Source organism: Rhinichthys klamathensis, unplaced genomic scaffold, assembly GCF_029890125.1.
Source record: "Rhinichthys klamathensis goyatoka isolate OS25496 unplaced genomic scaffold, OSU_Roscu_1.1 h1tg000665l_1, whole genome shotgun sequence".
Taxonomy (NCBI): Eukaryota; Metazoa; Chordata; class Actinopteri; order Cypriniformes; family Leuciscidae; genus Rhinichthys; species Rhinichthys klamathensis.
Genome location: NW_026607104.1, coordinates 598,263 through 620,144, shown reverse-complemented (window position 1 = coordinate 620,144; position 21,882 = coordinate 598,263). Strand labels below are relative to the sequence as shown.

Below are 21,882 nucleotides of genomic sequence, written 5' to 3'. Positions count from 1 at the left end.
TTCGCTTTTGTAGTAAAATATATATTACGATTTCACTGTGTCTATGATTTTAAATAATCAAATAAGTAGTTTTAATTCATTTTAGCTAGTCGGTTCGTTCGAACGATTTGTTTTAACCCCTCAACAAACCCGGTTTCTATTTGATTCACTGATTCGTTCGATGTATCACACACTTTTCCCAGAAATCCCCACGCGACAATTTAAGGGTTCCCTTTTGTAGTAAAATAAATATTACAATTTCATTGTGTCTATGATTTTTTTTTACAACCGTTTTAATAATACATTTTAATAATCGTTCTATTTTATGAGATGAAAATAGGGAAGTCCACACACAGCCATAACGATTACTAAGCGTTCTGATTTTTCCAGTCGAATGAAAATATACAGAATCGGGTCGATCGAATCGTTGAAAAGACCGGTTCAGAAGAACCGATTCGCTGGTGAATCGAACATCCCCATTAGCACAACTGTAGTGCAGAGTGCAGATTATCCAGCGCTGCTTCACTGCTCCATCACTTCAATGACTGCTTCTCCGCTCCCCAATGTAAACCAATTATCCCGGCGACCCTTTTGGTCGCTCTTTTTATTATAAGGACACTTTTTTGTAATTTCATCGTCTCGTCGAACCGTGTTATTTTGTATCAGCAAGAAAACTTCCAGGCAGCTGTGGGCAACTTTCCGCGTCGCGCGCTGAGGTGAAGAATGCATTAGCAGAGCTCGCGCAGCTAGCAGCAGCAGCTTTCTTCGGCTTCCCTGCATCAAGCGCTGGGTTTCCTGGGGGTTTTGTAATGTTTTTCCGTGTCTCCAGTCGTGAACTAACCTTCATGGATTAGCTGAACGATTTCTATCCCTCGTAAATGAAAGGAAAATAACGAAAAGGTTCAGTTTAAGGTGAGTACCAGACATTTTATTTGTCCTTCAGCGTCTCGCCTCAGTGTTTTCTGTCTTCCTCACTGTTAGCCAGATAATGCTAAGAACGGCGAGGGACGCTAATTTGTTTTCTAGTTCGCACTGCGTGTGAAACCCAGTGTTTTTCTGTAGCATTACATGACTCAGGCTTTGTTTTTGTTGTGTACATATTCACAAACCAGCGGGTTTTCGCAATGTAGCGAATTAAGTATGACTGTGACTAGACGTGAGTATGTGTACTGTGTTTAGGCAGCTATAACGTTACCATGTATGTGTCACAAAACATCACATTTTAATAGGCTTAATGTTTTCGAATGGGCATAAAACGTCTTATTTGAACGATATCGACACATATGAGGTTTAAATGTTCAGGTGCAGTAACGTTACATTAACCACCGTCTCTCAGTCATACACATCCTGTTTTCTATTCCGTCTCCTGTGGAAAGGACAGTGTGGTTTACGAGGCATATCTGCTGCAATCTCTCGTTTATTGTGTTTAATGAGTGATATACCGTCATTGTGCCATCACGCAGATTGATTAACGTTTCATGCCTTTGTTTCACAATCACTTCCTGCTCTGAACAGGTTCTGTAGGTAAAAGCAGGGTTTCTGTTGATACCTGGTGATAACTGTGAGCAGATCCTTTCACTAAGTGATCAGATTAGTTTGTCAGTGGTGTTAAAGGCTTTGAGAGTGTAATGATCGGAGTCAGTCCTGATACTCGAGTTCCGCAATGATCGCAAACGTCTGATATGGGTTTAACTCTCGGTTTAGGCCCATTTAAACTCATGATAGAGGAATGAATGGGTGCATTTCATCCTCTGTCATGGGATTGTGAGAAATGCGATCAGAATGGACCCAGAGGGAAATGTCATTACTTGTATGTTTCTCTCTCTCTCTCATTTTCATCGATGTATCAAGTTTCCTTGTAAAAATTAATTTGGAGAAATAGAAACAATTAGTCACTGTGAAATCAAAATCAACAGTTCTCTTTTTATATATATATATATATATAGAATATTGCAGTATTTATTATAAGTTATTTATCTCATTATTATTTTTTTAATCAATGTGCCCTCATAATCATAATCAAAATGTCTTCCCCTCCCTCTTTGACATCTCTTCTCTGGTGACGTGTTCACTGGCGCGAGGGCGGGACAATAACCTGTCACTCACATGAGATCCACCAATAGCAAACCTCAACCATCCACCAATTCCCCACGGACAAAATCAAGTCCCGCCCTACATTTTGTCTTGTTCCAAAAGCAGTTTCACTCTGATATACGTGACAATAGGGAAGGAAAGACTGGTGCAACTTCAGTTTCATGCCGACCTTTGAGACCGTTGTCGACTTGCTGTAAACGTGTGGCCACATTTATTCTTGCTTGATGACATTTTCTTTCCAAGCGCACTTCAGCTGTTAAGACAATGTCTGATTGGTCTCTACACATCGTCTCTACCCACTATTCCCAGTCACCACACCGAGATCCAGTCTCCATTGGAAGACGTTGGAAAACCCTGCGTCGTGATTGAGACGCGATCCGATCCCGGAAGTCCTATAGCTGCAGCATGTCATGATCTACGCATTGTCTGATGTTTTGTTTGGGCCCGTTCAAGACGAGCTGCTCTAAATAAAGTTTTGTGATCCACTATGGTTTACAAATGTTGTACGAAGTTACAAACAAAAACATGGTGTAAAAGCGTCATGTGTTTACTGTTTACACGTGTGTCTGTGGCACATTTTTTAATACAAATACTTAGTTAGGTTTGGTCTCTAACTGAAAGAAATAAGCTTGTTGTATTCTGCTACTTGAGACCTTTTCAACGATATATGACACATTTTCATGTAAAGCAGTTATTTTTTCACGCTATGAAAATAGAGCTTCTAACACACACACACACTTCTATTATATCAGCAAATTTAAAGCACTTGTTAAGTGATGGGCATATTCCCTATATTCACTGTAAAGACAAGCTTCTAAGCTTTAAAACGACACCTATTTTGTGTTGGTTAAGCAAGTGGTTAAATAACGTGATAACTTAATTGACCGGTAATTTAAACAACAATCAATTATAGGAATGCATGTAAATTGACGTCCCTTCTTCAGATGTTTATTTTGTCGTCATTTTGCCTGTATCATTCATCATAGTTCGTCACATCTTCACAATCTGGGCATAATTTGAGAAACAGATCTTCTGAAACGCTAGACGGGGCGTTCGGGGTTCCCATGATCACGGAAAACCAAAAGATTTGAGGGAATTTTAAAATTGTGATTTCCAGAAAAGCATGCAAGTTTTAAAATATTAATTGATTGTTTTCCCCCTTACATTATTCTTTACAAATTCGACTTTGTGAGTGACACAATCTCTTAAATTATTTTCACAAATACTTATCCAGTTATCGCAAATGACTGTAAAGAATAGGTTTCTCGGGAGAGAGCAAAGGTGCCGTCATTACTGGCATTGCTGTTGAGGAGAAACGATTGCGAATCGCGATAGCAGAGAGTCCTTTGTGGTGTTCGGTTCCTATGGGCCTTTGCGTTGATTTTACCCGGGACATCAACAGGGTTCTCTTGGTCTAGCGGATCGTTTTAGCAGGTGATAAATGACGCTAACAGGATGAGATGGCTTCAGAGGGAGATTATTGCCACTTGCTCGGCTCATCTCCCTCATGGCTAATCCCTGTTTTCTGCATCCAGCAACAAACCGATTGGAACGGATCCGGCAAGTGTGAACTTTAATCAGGAAAGGTTCTGCTGAGGGTTTGTGTTGGTTACACCAGATTGTTTTGAGCATTTCATTTAATGAATATAAGTCACACAGATGCAGTTATGTAACAGGCCTGAGCTGTTTTTGTACCCTGTGCACTTTTATTACGGGTTGTGATTTCTTGAAGCCGTTTCGTCCGCTGGATGCTGAGTCAGGAGTTCCAGTGCAGGTGTATATTAGAAATGCAAACAGAAGAATTCTCTCGCCTAAATAAAGAGTAACAAAATGTGCACCTCAGATGGTTTTGTATTCAAGGAAGAGATCTTGTGCAACGTGTAAAGGTTATGTGTTCAGTTTAATATAAAACCTGAATCTAACTTCATTTAGTAAAACAGTTTAATATCGTGTGCATGTGTGTTCGGTGTTCGATCCCGGGATCAATCCCAGGACGCGTTTGCGTTCACACAGAAGGCACTAGAAATGATATGGCAGTTTTCTGAGATCAGCGCTCCGTGTGAAAGGGGTATATAGTTTCATAATGCACATGTTTTTTGCATATTTTTCATAGGCGACTGCACAGTAAGCGGCAGTATCTGATTATTTCATTCTGAACAAAAGTGCTTTTTCCTGTTTAAGTAGCAATGGTTTGCTTCTGATGGACAAGAGCTTCTGTTGAAACAAGCCACTATAAAGCAGAACCTGAAATGGTCTCATTTAAAATATTAAAATGAAGGTGTGGATGTCTTTGTGTCTCATGCATCTGAGGCCCAAACCGAACCGCAGAGCCATTGAATTCAGCCAGGCCATTGCCAGCACACTCATTGCTTCAACACAGATGCATTATTTTACAGACAACACCATCATTTCAGATCTCTTCAAATGACTTAAATACATGTATAATAATAACGAGGCAATAATAAAGAATCAAAAGCAAGTAATCATATGGTTTTATAGAACAACACTGTTAAAATACATAATATAATACATATTAACAATCATCCTTATGTATGTTGGCTTAGTGTTGTTACACTTTACAGCAGATCAAATCCTTGTTTAATATTGGCCAAACGGCATTTATTTCAAATGTTCACTTAATCTTTAAAATTTTGCCACTTCTTTATGATAGAAATGCTACAGCCGCTGTAATATCTTGAACTAGAACATGTGGACATCAAAACATGCGAACTCAGAGCGAGGGTTTAAACCTTTATTTTGAATTTGCGATGAACAGTTTGCATATTTCTAAAGATATTGATGTATTCTCCTGTGTAGGTGTAGGTTTATACATGATTTATCTTACAAATCTGATGAGATGGCGCACATTGTGTTCCTAGATGAATGTTATAAGCAATTTAAACTCGCAGCATATGCAGAGACTGAGTTTGAGACGCTCCATGTATGTAAATAATAACAGTTCATGTGGAGCAACATCTACTGTGAACGGAGACGAACAAAACCCACACGCATGTAAATAAGTATTGAACCCACTGGGATATGTTTGTTTAATTGAATCGTAGCATCACAACAGTACTATGCTACAGTATGGCTCACTGTGCTCCAACAGCTTGAGGCGCCACCGTTTGTTCTTTTGTGTCAGAAGTAATGTCAAAGTAGCGTTGAAGTACGTTAGAAATAGAAATGGGCATCAGTTTACTGTCAGGGTTTTGTCGTGTCACGCCGAGCTGCGTTTAGTGTAGACAGCATCACTGATTATAATGGGTTCTTGCCGCGGTGCGTCTGGTGTAACATGGTGTTGCTCAAGTAATTTACAAAAGCTTTGTGAATCGGTTCAATTGAATCATTTAAAAAAAAGTTCAATTGAATCATTTAAAAAAAAACAGTTCAAAAGAATCATTTGTGGACTGAAAACAAAAAAGAAATCTTCTCCAGCTTTTTCCATTGCTTTAGTAAGGTTGTTGAGCTCAATAGATTTAGATGAAATGACAAAGATGACAATGGAAAATAACGCGCTCGAGTCAAACTCATTCTCTTCACACCAAACTGCACAATTATTTATTGTGTTCCACGTAACCCATCTTTTCCTCTTCAAAAAATGTGTGCTTCTACAGAGAAAATATTTAGACTGATACGTTCTAGATACTCTCCATTGTGTGTGTGTGTGTGTGTGAGAGAGAGAGACAGAGATACAGTACGTGTCAGTGCTATGGAATGTTTCCATTAAAAGTAAAACCAGGAGAATGAGGGAGTGTTTCTGCTCATTCCCTCCCGTTCAGAGTCCCTCACGGCACATAGACTTTGTTCCCACACTGAACGTCATCATGTGATCGCTCTGCTCTGGATATTGCGCATCCCATTTGCGTCCTAAATGGCACAGACCTCTCATGTAACGAGTTGCCATCAGGCTGTTGGGTAAACATCTCAAATAGTTTTCACCGAGAGCTTGTTATGATTAACACTGTGGACACGGTGTCATTCTGCTGCAATGGTTACCTCTGCAGGGTTTTTCCTGCATAGACAATTATGAGGCGGCCGCCTCCGTCAAATTTCGTGCCGCCTCCGCCTCTCGACAAAACTCGGACAGACAGTCACGTGCTCATATACACTTTTTTTCCACCGTGACAGTTCTGTCGCGATTCCCGCTTGTGTCCATTCTCTAACCGTGTAGTTTGCCGATAGTGCTGCACGGATCTTAATCCGCGGGTCGAGCGGGCCGAGTAATAAAAACATTCCATTCAATCGAGGGTGGATGACAGCTAAAAGAGTGTAATAAAGACACGGAACTCCCATCATGGTACCTAATGTACGGACGGTAACAAAGTTGCGCTGTTGAGTCTCGCGCAGTTATTTATAACATTCATTATAGTTAAGAAACAATATATAGGCTACACACGACCAGAGTGCTGTTTTCCTGAATGCCATCACGGTTGAAACCGAGATATTAATTTCATAACAGTTCAATAAAACAAACAGTTAAAATTAAGTTACTTACATTTTTAGACTGTTTTTGTTCTGTTTTAGCAGCGAAAATAGTTCCAAACAACAGAACCATATCGCGTCTCACAGCAACACTCATCCATGATTCATTACTGAATCATTCAGCGTTTTGAACTAATCGCTTGATTCAAAGATTCAATTGCCCATTATTAAACCGCCTCATTCTGAATCAATCAGCCGTTTGAACGAATCGTTTACATTAATGACTCAATGACTCGCTCATTAAGACGGCCGCCTGCCGCCTCCTACTGGCGGTTTAGTTTCAAAGTATCATTCTTTTCAACATTCCTTGTATATTAAAAAAATATTCAAAATAATCTCATTTAATAAAGTTATAATTTTTCAATGTAAATTATTTAATTGCCTAGTGTCTTATTATTTTAATTGAATGTATTGATAAAATGTAAGAATTTTAAAGCTGCAGTCCGTATCTTTTCCTCTTTGTCGCCATCTCTCTGTTCGAAATCTGTAACTGCAGTGATTGGCGGAATTATCATCTTTACGTGGGTTGTAAATCGGCATGAAACAGCGCGGATGAACACAGTGCTTTGAGGCGAGAGCTGCTGTCAGTCACCGCGCTGTGTGGATACTGTCATTCAGAATCACAGTTTCACTTTTTGAAAGTTTGACCAACATAAGAATTTTCATAAGAAAATGTCTTCTGAACAAGTAAGTAACATCCATTTTTGTTCTGACCAACTAAGGGGGAAAAAGCATTCGACATGATAAGCCTCGTTAGATTTAATCAACGCGATTTACAGCAACCGTGCAAATTATAGCCTACTTTGTTCTCAATTTGTTCATGTTAACAACATCAGCATTGCGTGACTAATGTTAAATTTAATGTGTTTTATGGTTACCTGTGTAGTTCAGAATTCATATTCTCCATAATAGCAAAACGAGAAAGGCACAACAAAGGAAACTCCATAACTGTGTGAATTAAGAAGACGTACTGTTACACGATTGAACTATTGAAATGTCTTACTTGTTCAGCAGAAAAAAGCCGTCTCTTCTTCCGTTTCGGACCCCTTCAAAACACGGAGTTCACGCACTTTTCAAAAGCCCCGCCGATGTTTAAATCCTTGTGTTCGCATGAGACGGTTTCTTTCTCTTTCTCTAGCCACCTTAAATCCGAAGTACGAAGTCTTTTGGGTTTGATAACTGCTGAATCTCCAGTTGACACTGATGATTGTTGTCTGGATCTTTCTGGATGCCATAAGTTTAATTATGTAAAGTGCTGCGAGAAAAGCCTATACATCTAAACATCTCGTCACGCGCAGTTTAGCCGGCTAGCCGAAACTCCTTCTTTATGTGTATGGGTGTGACGTAATGACGCAAAGACATGCTCGAATTTCCCGCGGAAACCCACCAGTACCACTGGAATTAAAATCATTATTACAAGCTAACCGTTTTGAATCTAGCTATGGCAAGCAGATAGTTTTGACCACTGGCAGAATAAGTTTTTTTTTAATATAATTATTTTGGATTATTTTTAACTTTAAAGTTACGGACTGGAGCTTTAAATGAAATTTAGAGCATACATTAAATAAAATTAGGGGGAAAATGCCCTTTATAAAGGTACAAAAAATTATTCCGATAAGAGTGTTTTCAAAAATGAAACATTGACAATAAGTTTAAAGGGAGTAAAGCCTCTGTTTAGGCTATAAAGAAAATGTAATTTTGCCAAAAGAAGAACTTTTAATTTAAATAAATGTTAATTGTGTGATATGTTACCATATTATCATGCTTAATTGAATAATTGTAATGTGATGATCAGATGCAGATATCTAAATCAAAGAATATGGGTGGTTGGCGGGTGGATTATTATTTATTTTTAACAACAGATTCGAGTGACTCAAAGTGCACCAGATTAATGAATTTATCTTTAAAATGTACAAAAGTTTCTCCCGGGGGGCATGCCACCGGACCCCCCTAGTGTTACAATTTTACCAACTCCGCCTCATTTTGAGCCAGGAAAAACCCTGCTCTGAGAAGCACTTCTATCATGTGTTGCAGTGAGACTGGATATACAGGTTTCAGATAATGAAAATGAAATCTGTTATGTAAAGTTTAGGCACTAAAGATAACAGGTGGTGGTTGTTGTAAAGGTTGAATCCCTCTAAAACATGTCAGTAATATTAAAATTAAAATAGTACTGTTACTAGATGTACTATCTATTTACTAATGTAATTATTAATAGTCTGATTAAGGTTTTATTTTTGGATTTCTTTTATTTTCATTTATATTTTAAAGTTGCCAGCAGTGAATCACCGCTTTAATTACTTAAAAGGGCTTTTACTGAGAAATTAATCCTGCTAAACATCATGAAATGTGATATGCAAAGCCAAAATGTGCAGGCAAACTGATTTCCATCGCTCCATCTCTTCGGGCCATTGTCATGTACAACTGTGCTGGGTGAACAAACACACAAGATGATCAGACACCCTGAAAGATTGAGTATTGAGTGCGTGACACAACTGCATGCTGTGTTTGCTTCCAGAACATGCTGTGTCAGTTTCAATGCCTGTAAGACATGATGCCGCTTTGCTTACCTGTAGAGCAGAGCTCTCTGGTCGGAGGATGTTGCTCGTATCATGGCCTGCTATCCTCTTACACTGGGACTGCTTGCGACGTGTGGGCCAAACATTTGCGTTAGCATACTTGTGTAAGTCTGTTTCTGGCCTTGGTTAACTCGCACTTTGTAGGGAAAGGTTTTGCCTGGAAGTGATGTGTGAATTACTTTCAGTGTATTTTAGATGCCCTGATCTGGAGGTGTGTGTGTGGTACATGCACAGATTTCATGCAGATGTTGTTTTGGCTGGTGCTTAGAAACCGTTTCACACAAAACATATCATTATTAAATCAGAAGAGGGCAGAAAGAAATAGCCAGATGTGTAATTTGTATTCATCAATATTGTTTGGAGTCACAAGCGTGATTTCTGTTTGCGCCTCGGTGTGTACATTTGTCATTGGCTGAGGAGGTTTGGTGAGGTCAGCTGTGGAAATGACTAATGATGTGCAAGTGCTGATGACTTTGTGTGTGTGTGAGTCTAAATGGAGCAATATAAAACGCTAACATGGATATTTCCCATGGACTCTCTGATCTCTTTTTAAACGGTTTAGCCAGAAAAGAGTGGTCATTTTCTCACTATTGTTGTTTCAGTTCCATATGATGTTTTCTTTCACACAATTTCCTCCTTTTCCATTCATTAAAAGTGGGAACAGATGCTGTTTAACTTTAAAAAATGACAAAAAGAACCAGAACTAGTCGATTACATGTGCTCTTTAATACATTTCATGTCTTCTGAAGTCATACGAGAGCTGTGTGTGACAAATAGGCCAAAATCTAGGCCTAAATCGTGATTTATGATAAATCATAAATAAATTATCCTTCAGAAATCATTCAAATATGATGATTTGATGCTCAAGAAACATTTCTGATTATTATCAATGTTGAGATCAGTTGAGTTCAAAAGAAAACAAGGAAGTGAGATTTGAGAGATAGCCTACATCAGAGAGGAAGATTTTCAGTGGGTAATGATTAAAGTTTTGTGTCGGGAACAGGATAAAATCACCATATGGCAAAATACAGAAGATTTAAAATATAGTGTTTGAGTCCTTTAATTTGTGTTCATTTCTGGAGCTTGACTGCATGTACCGGTACTTTCATTGAATAAAAAAGAGCAGCTGGGACATTCTGTGAAACCTCTTTTGTTGATGTGTGGTGAGGAAATGATGGCAATTTACATTTTTGGATAAACTTGCTTAAAATCTCAAATGAAAGCTCTTGCTTGTAAACAGTTATTTTTAGATCACCAAGTTGCCAAAAATCCTTCTTTTGAGCTAGTCATGTTTCCGTGTTTTATCGTTATTGTTTTGTGAAAAGCAACTGTATAAGCTCATTCTGCTTTCAGACCTGCTGCAATTGATGTTTATATTGCGGGAGGCCCGTAGCATTTACTGGGCGACGTCAGTTTGTGTAACATTTGACATTTGAGTCTGTCCGGCAAATCTCACATCTGTGCCGACAGCTTTGCTCCGTTGATACGACACAGTGCTTCTGTGACCCACTTACCTCAGCATCTGCCTCTCTTTTCCCTACCGCACGACTGTTTCAGCATCAGACTCCTGCTTATCAGCCCCTTGCATCGCCATACAACACAAGCAAATAAACGCTAATGTGACGATCTCACTCTTATGACCGTAAACACGGATTTAAGATTGTGCACAACGAGCGTTCGCCTCTGTAATGCAAGAGTTTTGTGGTTTATGCTGACGTTTATTTCAGTGTGTCGTGTGAAAACACACGTTTGCTAGGTTCCGGTTGAAAGGCGGATGGGGACGTCTCAAGGTTTAGGTCTTTATCTCACACGTATGTGAGTCAGTGACGTGATGCTCATGTTTTTTTTTGTCCCATTTATTAATTAAATTAAATTCAATTCCCTCTCATGCAACAAAATCTTTGGGTAAAGACATTCTCAAAATCAGCTGAAACAGTAAAGCCAGGTTTCTGCGTTCACACGATAGTATGACAAGATCAGGTATTGGTACACAGTTTCTTCTCAAAGAGGAGAAACGGTAATCATCCCATGCAGGAGTATGTGTGTGTACAGAGACAGTAAATCTTTGACACAAGAGGCCGATAAAAGGACCCGGGAGGAACTAGAGCAGAAGTAAGTGACTGTCAGACAGACCAATCGCTGCAGCTTCAGCCCTTCCTCCTCCACAGCTGCGGTTCCTCAAGCACCAGGGAGACGCTTAGATGATGCACATATATGTCATACATCACACTGTGTTTAGGCAGCGCCTGCAGAACGGTGCACAAGACTCTTGTTTCCCTTTTGAAGTTTCACTCCTCACACGGTTTCAAATTGTGCTGTTTAATTCAGAATTTGCATAGTGACTAATTTTAGTAATGTCATTTCCTGTTCCGCTCACGCACAGTAGCTGAGCCGTCAGCTGTGAGGGCTCGTATGTGGCGCTTCAAACATACCGATGAGCATTCGATGAGTGGTCGACTTTACTAACACATGTTCACACATAATAACATGCATGAATGGCTGTATAATTACAAATATTTCAGTTGTGTGTCTAAAGACAATATGAAGACATTTAAACTAAAAAAACAACAACTTTGAAGCGCTTCAGTGGATTACATTTTTGCATCTGTGACCATTGGGTCTCATCGTTGGTAAAAAATAAGATTCATTTAGTTTGCTAGAAGTTTGACCAATTTTATGATTTTTTTTATATGGCCTTTAAAACAGCCAATGCATTTCTTATTCATGATGCAATTCTGAATTTTTCAATTAATATCTGTGATCTAGTTCTGTAGATCAAAGATGGATGAGAAGAAAGAAAGGCAAAGAATGTTTTAGGGATCAAGAAAATATTTTTGACTTGAAACGTGTCCACATTTCGAATCGTGTGGTTCATTTAGTAAAGAATAAGTTCAAGAAAATAGTGATTAGTGAAACTAGTGAATAATCACTAAGTCTTCAGTTCAGTGAAAATGACTGCAGTGACATTGATCAGCTTTGGATCAATGCAAATTTGGAAATGAAGTGCAATCACAGTCCGTCTTGTACAGTGGCGTTCAGATTGCATTGGTGAAAAATGAGCCTGTTGGTAGATCGTTTTTTCTTCGGTCAGCGTTTGCATCTCCAGCGACGGACAGGCTGTATTTCCAGCGTGAGAGAAATGGCACATCTACAGTTCTGCTTTGCGGCCACACTATAACTCATTAAGGAACATCAAACATTTCCTTGATTTCTTCCCCCCCCCCCTCATTCCAGAACAGGCCTGTCCATTCAGCCAACATTTCTCATGACCCGTCCAGTAGACTCTTGGAAAACAAGTGATTGGCCACAACAGCAGCACGTGTCCCCGGAGCACTATCAGTTCGAGGCGTATCGTTATCCTCTGATGGAGACACGAGACATTACAAAGCAGAAATGAAGCCAAAGCGCAGAGACGCGGTCCCCAGTCGAGCGGGCGTTCCCAGGCCCGGAGCCGCAGGGCTGCCTTGAACTCCTGCCCTCTCAGTGCTCATTAAAACCACTTCTCTGGACCTCAGACATCACAAATATGTCACCACTTCGGTACCCTCAAGTATTTTGGATCAATGATGAAGTCTGTGGACAAGATAATAACAGCTATAAGTAATGCAACAACACATGCCTCACTTTTCTTCAAGATCTGGCTTGAGTAATGCCGTGAATACGAGCAGCGGTGTAACGTGACGAATCCAGACCACAACTAATGTTCTCTTGTGTTCGCAGTGTAAAGGATGTGTGGGATTCAGATATGCTTATTTTAACTAATAAGGCATATGGAGAGAGTGCTGGTTTAAGTCGAGATATTGAAGATGTGAACCGGTGATAATATATTTTCCAGGTTGATTTAAAAGTTGATTTTAGCTCTTTTAGATTTTTATTATTAAAGTCAGCGTGAAATGAAAATTCACGCTTTCTTTTCTCTGTTATTATTGTGAACGATTCATCAATGCACGTTTGTTTCTTTCTCTTTTTTTGACCTCATAATTTTAAGCAAAATATCATAACTCTCTGGTGACGTACAGTACGCCAAAACACATTTTGTATGCGAATGCTGTTTTACGACAGGAGTGTAGCACAAAGCTTTGTTTACTAAATAAATAATAGGTTAGCAATTTAATGTTACATTGCAACCATGGAAACATTTGGATTCATGCTGAAGAGAAGGGTAAATAAGCCCTTAAATTTAAGCCATTCGTCGCTATGTGTTGTGTTTTGCAATCTGGTCACCCGATATTCCATGAATGTATTTAATATTCAATATTTCATGAGTTATTCCACTGTACATGGAATCTCTTGTTGCTTTTCACAAAACGCCACTCTTGTCTCACCCATTTTCGCAGGGGATTATAAACGTTTCTTCCTATCATTCACTTTTAATTACTATATTCACTTCCTTCGCTGTGGTAAAGTAGAAATCGCTGTAGGACAGATATCTTTTTACTTTCACATTAAATTCTATATAACAGTCTGTGCTTGTTGGACTTGCTGGTAATGCACGTCAAGTTTATTTGAATATCACACATTTTACACACGCCGGTAATTTAGTTTAGCCTTCTCTGGCAGCGCAACATCAAAAATAGCCTGAATATCTCATCATTAACATAAGAGAAACAAACAAGTGTTAAACAAAAAAAAAAGGAAAACAGAAAGAAGGTGGAGGGAGAGACTTGTCATCAATTACTAAGCCTATTTCATTTGTATTTTGTTCCAAACTAATGATCAGTGAATTAAAACATGGCACATCCTCTGTTAGGGCCGGTTCACACAGAACGCGTTTTTAACAGCAAAATCTTTGTGTGAACTGGCCCTAACATGATGTGCCTAGTGGTGCACGATATTTCGGCCGCCGGTACATTTTTTACACATCGGTATCGTTCCGATGTCAAAATAGGGCCGATGTGAACAGGCCGATAATCATTCCTGTGTATTTGACGTGTGTGTAGATGTGAGTGCGGGGGCGGGGATGTTTGTTTTTGCACGAGCGCATACATTACGAGCGCAAGTCCTGTCAGTTTAAACATCAAGCGCAAGAAGACTGGAACTTGCGCTGTTTTCTGTCAGCCGCGTATTTTTGTCCCGCCAAAGCCTTATTTGACCGGTGAGTGATGTAGATGACCGACTGCTGCGCTTGTTTACTGAGAGAACGAGCAGAGAGAGTGAAAGCCACGGTCGCGCGTGCACTCTCACCGTCTTCAAACTGTCTTGCTCTCTCTCCCTCCCTCGCGCATATTAATGAATTGAGTTGACTGAATATCTTTGAGAACACACAATGGTAAAAGGTCGGAAGACGGAAGTTTTTTTTTTCTGAACTACCACTGGTTATGAATTGTGCTAACGTTGCCTTATCTTCTCTGAAAAGCTTTCCACACATTCAGATGACTTAAACCACACTTTCAGTAAACAAACACAAAAAATCTATCGAGTAATGAAATGTTTTCTGTGTTGAGACAAATCTTGTGCGATGTCCTAAACTGCCGGGATAATCACACAACGTGGTCCGTTAATGACAAGTCCGATTCGCGAACTAATGACTCCTTTGAACCGATTCACTTTAATGAATGGTTAAAACAACTGATCTGTCCAACACTGAACTCAAGAGACATACATCGGAAACACTTTACAATAAGGTTCCATTTATTAAAGTCTAGTTAACTACATTAGTTAACATTCTATTAAAATTAGTTTCTATGCAGATTTACTCCATGACAAAACCACCCCAGTCCTTCTAGAATGATTCATTCTTTCCAATAGAGCTATTCAAGTCATCTGGTGAAATTGTTTTTATATCGCAATATATATCGCAGAAAAATAAAATATCGCAATGCAATTTTTTTTTACCAATATCGTGCGGCCCTAATCCTCGCTATCTGTTTTCTATACAGAGATATCGACATCGGTAATTATCGGTATCGGCCATAACAGAGCAATATTAAAATCGGTTATCGGCCTAAATGTTCCCATCGGTGCATCACTAGATGTGCCACATTTTAATTCACTGATCAATCACTGAGACACAGCTCAGTGGAACAAAAAAAGGTCTAGAAAGGTGTTTTTTAAGAGTTGAGCTTACTTTTTGTTGAGTTCTGCAGTTTTAGTATGCGGTGTCCTCCGCGAGACGTGAGAACAACTGTTAAACACCTCCGTCTAGCGCGTTTACATTGAAAAACCATGGAAAAGTAGAGCAGTGAATGGGAAAACGCGTTCTGTGTGAACAACACCTTAGAATTTCTGATTCCTGAGAAAACATCCACGACCACAGAAAGACACACATTTACGTACACACACACGTGCCTCTTTGATCAAGCACTGTGAAGCCTCATATAATGCTCTGCGGGACGTCTTTGATTTCTCATTAGCTTATTGCAGTAGTAGTGTTGCCATCCACTATTGGATTCACTAGGAATGTAACACACAACATTAATGTAGCTATAACTGTCTGAGATCTACTAGAGAATGTTTCAATTCATTTATTGTTTAATGAACACAACAAACACGCAGGCATTTCTGTAGCTGATGTCTCATGGGAATGTGTGAGAGCTTGGATGCAATATGTTTCTTTGCTCTTTTCCAAAATCTTTTCCTGGCATTGACTTCTTGCTTTTTTGTGTGTACCACACCACCATTTTGTCCATGTGTTGGTCTTCCAGACTCCTGCTGTAGGTCTGCAGATCCGGGCAGATGGTAGACGTGTTCCCCGCATGCAGTCAGCGGGCTCAGAAACTCCCTCTGCGGACGGATTTGGCAAACACTGCGCTTTTCAAAGGCACGGGAACGCCATAGCTAAGATCACTGTGCCAGCCTGTGTTTACTTCAGTCTGTCATTTTCCTATAATAGGTCATGCATGGAGTTATAGATTGCTCACACATTGTTCACATCATGGTGTTTTTTCAATGACCGATGGCGATAGAGTGAGGTCGTATTGTAAAGCGTTACTAATATAATTAACTTTTCTTTGGCATTTGGGGGAAATGCACATTTAAAATTTAAAACGCATACTGGTAAAACGCATGTTTTCATGTTGAGATTGTTGCTGAAAGAGGGAGAAGGGCCTGTTTTATCTTGGGATGAAGTGGGAGCTGGTGATGTCAACCTCCTCATTCCTGCTAGTGTGGGCGGCTCAGATTAGATCCTCTAAAAGGGACTGAATGCATGAACATATGCCGATTTCATTACAACACAAAACTGCAGCCTGGTCATTGCAAAATGCTCAACTCTTTCAAATAATAGTCTCAACTTTTTTCATCTGGTTCTCAAGTAAGCACCTGGAGACGCTGCTTGGTACTCACACTAAATGTCTTGCCTAAATGTAAAATAACCCTATATGTTCACTGTAGAAATAAAATATAGGATCATCTTTGTTAAAGCTGTATTTTTATTTTCTTTTATTAACATTAAATGACAAAGACAACAGCAGGAATATTAGGCTGCTGTCACTTTAAGACGGACCGAATAAACTGAAACGGCGTTTATTTGCAATATAAATCTTGTATAAATGTTTAATGTCACTTTTGTTCTTGCTGAATAAAAGTATTAATTTCTTTCAAAGAAAAATCTGATTGACCCCAAACTTTTGAACGGTAGCGTAACTCATCCCTCACAGCTTAAAAATGGTCTAAAACACTCAAAATCTTCATAGTAACATCCTAGCAACCACCCAGAAAATCGTTTGTCACTTTCCTTTACCAAATAAAGCTTACACTACTTTATTTTCCTTTCCAAAAGTATAGTTGAAATGCAGAGTAAGGGTGCTGAACAGATATGGGCTATGTGCTTTACTCACCGTGCTATCGAATGGTGTTGCCCGTTGTGTTTTGTCACTGCAGTTTTGTTTTGGAAAGAGTTGGCCCTGAAGGTCTGAGTAAGCCCGGATGAAAGCAGCGCTGCCCGTGGTATGAGTGTGTTTATGGTGTCCAGGGCCAGAGACGTTCATAATGAAGCCAGTAGGCACTTCTGGTTTTCCTCCTGCTAATCAGCCTGTTTCGACGTCCTCTCAGTGTTGAGGCCGGGGTAACCAAAGCTGCTTTCTTCCTGTAACACTCTGCTTTTACCAGCAAGTAGTGTAGCGTGACAAAAGTGCTAGGCTATATATCACTACTTTTTTGTCACATTGTCCACACACAGCTTTACAGTTGAGCAACAATGTAAATGAACTGAATCAAAAAGAGACAGATTTGCAAACTCACAGATTCGAGTCCTAGACATCTGCTATTCATCACTGTGTGTTCCAGTAAATTACATAAATAAGACTGCAATAAATAGTTTTGTTTTCAAATTTATAACTGTTTTAAATGTGTAATCTTTTTGTAAAACAATGTTTTATAAATTAATGAATTATGTGCATTTATAAATCTAGTTTAATTATATTATGATTTTATATGCATTTATAAATTGTCCCCTTAAATAGCAACATTTTGTTTGATTTTAGTGTAACTAACTACTTTTTCAGAAGAGTAGGCTCTTTAAAACTACTAAAAATCACGAGTATAGTTTGGTAAGTGACAGTTATTAGTTTCCCTTAACGTTGTACTGTATCCACAGACCTGAGATCAGTCTTAAGCCTGTGACACACCAAGCCAACGCTAAAGAACTAGCGGTGTCGAAAGCTGACTGTTGTCGACCGAGTCTCAGCCAAAAAACTGCGCTTGAACACCAAAAGAGCTAAAGATGGCTGTCAAGTTGCATGTGTGTGTGTGTGTGTGTAAGTAAATAACGGTCTATATCAGCAGGCGAGGTGTTTGGGGATCATCCTGCCTTTGGGGCAGAGGTCGTCTTAACCTCTGGTTTCAGTTTAGATGATAGAGGGTGTGTTGTCTGTTACGTCCATCTCTCCAAGGCCGTTCTTATCCTCCCTTCCTGAGTCTCCTCTACAGGAGGACTCGCTCTCACTTCCGTTATCATTCCTGCAGTCGTGGCGTCCGGTGTTTGGCCTCAGTGTCTGAGACGGCCTCACACTCCAGATAAATGTCTAAAGGTGCAATCTACTGCATATTTTTATTTTATTATTCATTTAGCCTACTGAAGCTACCCCCTGAGATTTTTAAGTTAATATTTTAATAATTTGACCCATTTGGATGTTACAGTTCACTGATGTCATGTGCAACATGCATAAAACAATAAATAAATATGTATGTATATATATATATATATATATATATGCGTTTTATTTTAATGTGTTTTTATTTTAATAATTTTTATGATTTAATTGTTTTTAGGTGATATTTTTTTAATGTTTTTTATAATGTTTTAATTTTATACATTTTTAGTTAATGATTTAAGATTTATTTTTAAACTGTATTTAAATGTAAAAAAATATCATGATTGTATTATTTTTACTTAGTACTTTTTATGTTTTTAACCCAGAGGGGTTTGAGAACCGCAGACAATATAGGATTTGTACTTTCCAAGTCTGTTTTTGTTGGCTTGTTCATGGTATTAACTGGAGATGATGTGAAAAACAAAACTTCCCACTTCCCAAATGTTTGCATACACTGCATTGCAACAAGGCCTGTGTGTATTTAGCAGTGTGAGTAAAATGGGGCACTTTTATTTTTTTTACGAATGCATGAAATAAGCGTTTTCATCTCCATTGCTGAGGGTCACTTGAGCGCAGTGAATAAAACTGATCGCACACTTAAAATACGTGCTGTGGGTAGAAATGAGGCCTGATGACTGTGCTAATGAGCACATTTAAATACTGATTTATGAGGGACGACTTCGTTATCTCCGTCGCTCCAGTATTAAACGAGGCAGAAATCCCATAGGCTTACGCAGAAAGACCCGACTATCATAGAGACTTGGGGCTCTTTTGACCTGAGACCGTAACCAACCACCCCCAAAACCTTAGCAACGCCCTGGTAACCACCCACAACACCGTAGCCTCATGGTGGTGAGTTTAGCGATTTCTTAAGAAAATGTAAACATCTAGTTATTGTATACAATAGTCAGTTTGCAATGAAATTAAAGTTTTTTTTCTGTGTTTTTATAACACTTTTGACTTTAGAGCTGCTGTTTCTTTGCTCTCTGCTTCTGTGTTGTCATAAAATGTTCTTTTGAATTCATCTGGCTTGTGTAATAAAACGAATGTGAACCGATATGATCTAATCTGCTAGATAATCTTCAGGTACAGCAGTGGTTAGTTTGCATGAGGATAATGGGCTGACCTGAATGTGTCTGTTACTGCACAAGAGGAAGTTGAATGTTTTTCTCTCTTCATCTGTGCCTCCATCAGAGCTGCACATGAAGATACAGCATGAGGAGTTTGATGGCAGATTTTGCTGCTTCACTGACGTTTGCTCTTCGTTAAGAGGATGTGATGTGTGATGCTCAGTGACCATGCATTGGAAGTTTATAGTTTGTTAAAGGGAAAGTTCACCCAAAAATGAAAATTGTCATCTCTTACTCGCCTGTATGAGGTTTTGAAGAATGTCTCAGCTGAACTGTCCTTTTAACACTGAATAGGGTGCAGTAGTAGTGCATGCTTTTCTCTGAAGTGTTAAGGAAGTCTCACACAAACTATTACACATTGAGAGTGAATCTGGGAAGCACCGTACGCTTTTATATGCACAGAGGTCAAATCAACGCCCACAGCTCACGCTAGCTCTTCTAGTCTATATAAAAACACATGAGCTTCTGAATGGATCAACATTGACACTCTGGCAGTATTTAGTAGCTGAAGCACCCACACACTTGCAGACATTACTCACGCTTAGAGCTGTCACTATATCTACTTTTTGTTGTGCGAGATATTGCACCAAAATTAATTGCGATAAACGATATTATTGTAATTTTCAGACCATTTTATGCCACTGATTACATAATGACAATATAATAGCATAATAATACAAGTACACCGTTTCAAAGAACATTTTATTCTTATTCTATTCAATATTTAGACATTGTGAAATGTGAAAAAAATATATATATCACACATAAATAAAAACAAGTAAATAAATACACTTTCGTTAACAAAAAAAGTGCAAGGTATAAAGAACTAGATCAAAACAAAGTAATATGTCAATTTAAACTTTTAAAGTGTCTCACACAAAGGCACAGATGCATCAACAGGACATTTCTGCTGTCAGATTAGTTTTTTAATTGTTAGGCAGATTCCGAGAAAGGAACACCAACATGTTTACGTTGTGGGGCTTAAAGGAGAACTCCGGTCAATTTTAACATTTGAGCTCATTTTTTTTGGTAAATTTGGAGCGCTGTCAGTACAGAGAACAACGACAAAAATCGGTGTTGCCTACACCGTGTTATCCTCTTTTTAAAATTTGCACACTGTTGACTTAAACGGGGCTAGTTTTAAACCTGTTAACATCCTTGATGTGTCATTTTAAGTGAACAGCCATGTGAGTGTTTTTTTTTCAGAGTGAACACAGTGAAAGATATGAATAAAGATGTGAAAGATATGAATAAAAATGATGTTTATTCAGCCACAGCTCACATAGCCTACCTGTATTTACTTCCTGTTTTCGGTCGAAGTCCACAGTAGTCGATTGTCGAGTTCGCGCACGCGATCATTGGTAACTAAGATAACTAATGATCGCGCCCGCAAACTCGACAATTGACTACTGTGGACTTTGACCGAAAAAAGGAAGTAAATACAAGTATGTGAGCTGGCTGAATAAACATCATTTTTATTCATATCTTTCACATCTTTATTCATATCTTTCACTGTGTTCACTCTGAAGAAAATCACTCACATGGCTCAATTCCATGTTGGACTCGTTATTCCTAACTGGCTCGCTGTAGATGTCACGAAACAGAACACTTGGTTCACGCCTTCTCTTTACCTGACGGTCTCTCTCTCTCTCTCTCTCTCTGTGTGTGTGTGTGTGTGTGTGTGTGTGTGTGTGGACACGCTGCCTGAGCCCCGCCTCCGACTCAGAGTGCAGACAAGATGACAGAGGCAGCGCGATCAACTAAAATGTTGGTGACATTCATTGTAATGTAAAAATAAATCTAATTATTATTTTTAATAATAAAACAAATTATCAGTTGCAATATATCGCGGCACCAAAAATGATCGCGGTCATTTCCATATATCGTGCGATAAGTCGATATATTGACTATCGCGACAGCTCTACTCACGCTCACTCTTATTCACCAGAAAATGTACATCTAATAGACAATCTGACATGTGTGCGTTTGTATACACAAATGTTTGAGGTTGATACGATTTTTAAATGGTTTTTGAAAGAAGTTGGCTGCGTTTATTGATCAAAAATACAGCAAAAACAGTATTTCTGTATATTTTTTAAGCTTATTGACTAACTTAGGAATAGTAGTGACCTTAGAGACTGTTATTTGTGTGCATCTCTGTGGTACATGTGAAACTCTGAAATCAGTGTGAAAGTAACACTTGCCAAGCACCATGCATTGGCACAACTGTGAGCAAATCAAATCTGAATGACACGTGTGTTACTCTGGGGTCTTCAACTCCACTGGGGCATCATAACAAGCTCCTTGACTTCCCGTTTACTGGATCTTCACACTGCCACTGAAACATGAAACTCCTGGTGCCGTATGACCGGGACCCAGAGGCATTTGCTTTTCAGTGTTTTTCCACATTTTCAGCTAATCTCATATTTAATTAAAAGCTCAGCAGCTGACGCCGGTTTAATGCTGGCTTCCTCTGGCTCCGTTTGCCTGCCCGAGTGTGTTTCAGAGCGAGGTGAGAGGGTTGCACGTCTAAAAACAGCAGCTCACTCATAATTGATAAGGTCGTGTGGAATAATGGTCAGATAT

The 21,882-nt window shown here is 39.1% G+C and overlaps 1 protein-coding gene across 3 annotated transcripts in view; it reads left to right on the top strand.

Annotated features, from left to right (window-relative positions):
• The first annotated feature begins 463 nt into the window (after nucleotides 1-463).
• erbin (erbb2 interacting protein) overlaps nucleotides 464-21,882 on the top strand; it is a 76,978-nt gene continuing 55,559 nt past the window's right edge. For all 3 annotated transcript variants that reach the window (XM_056241680.1, XM_056241679.1, XM_056241678.1), the window contains exon 1: nucleotides 464-891. The gene's annotated coding sequence lies outside the window, so the exon portion shown is untranslated. The remainder of the gene's footprint in view (nucleotides 892-21,882) is intronic.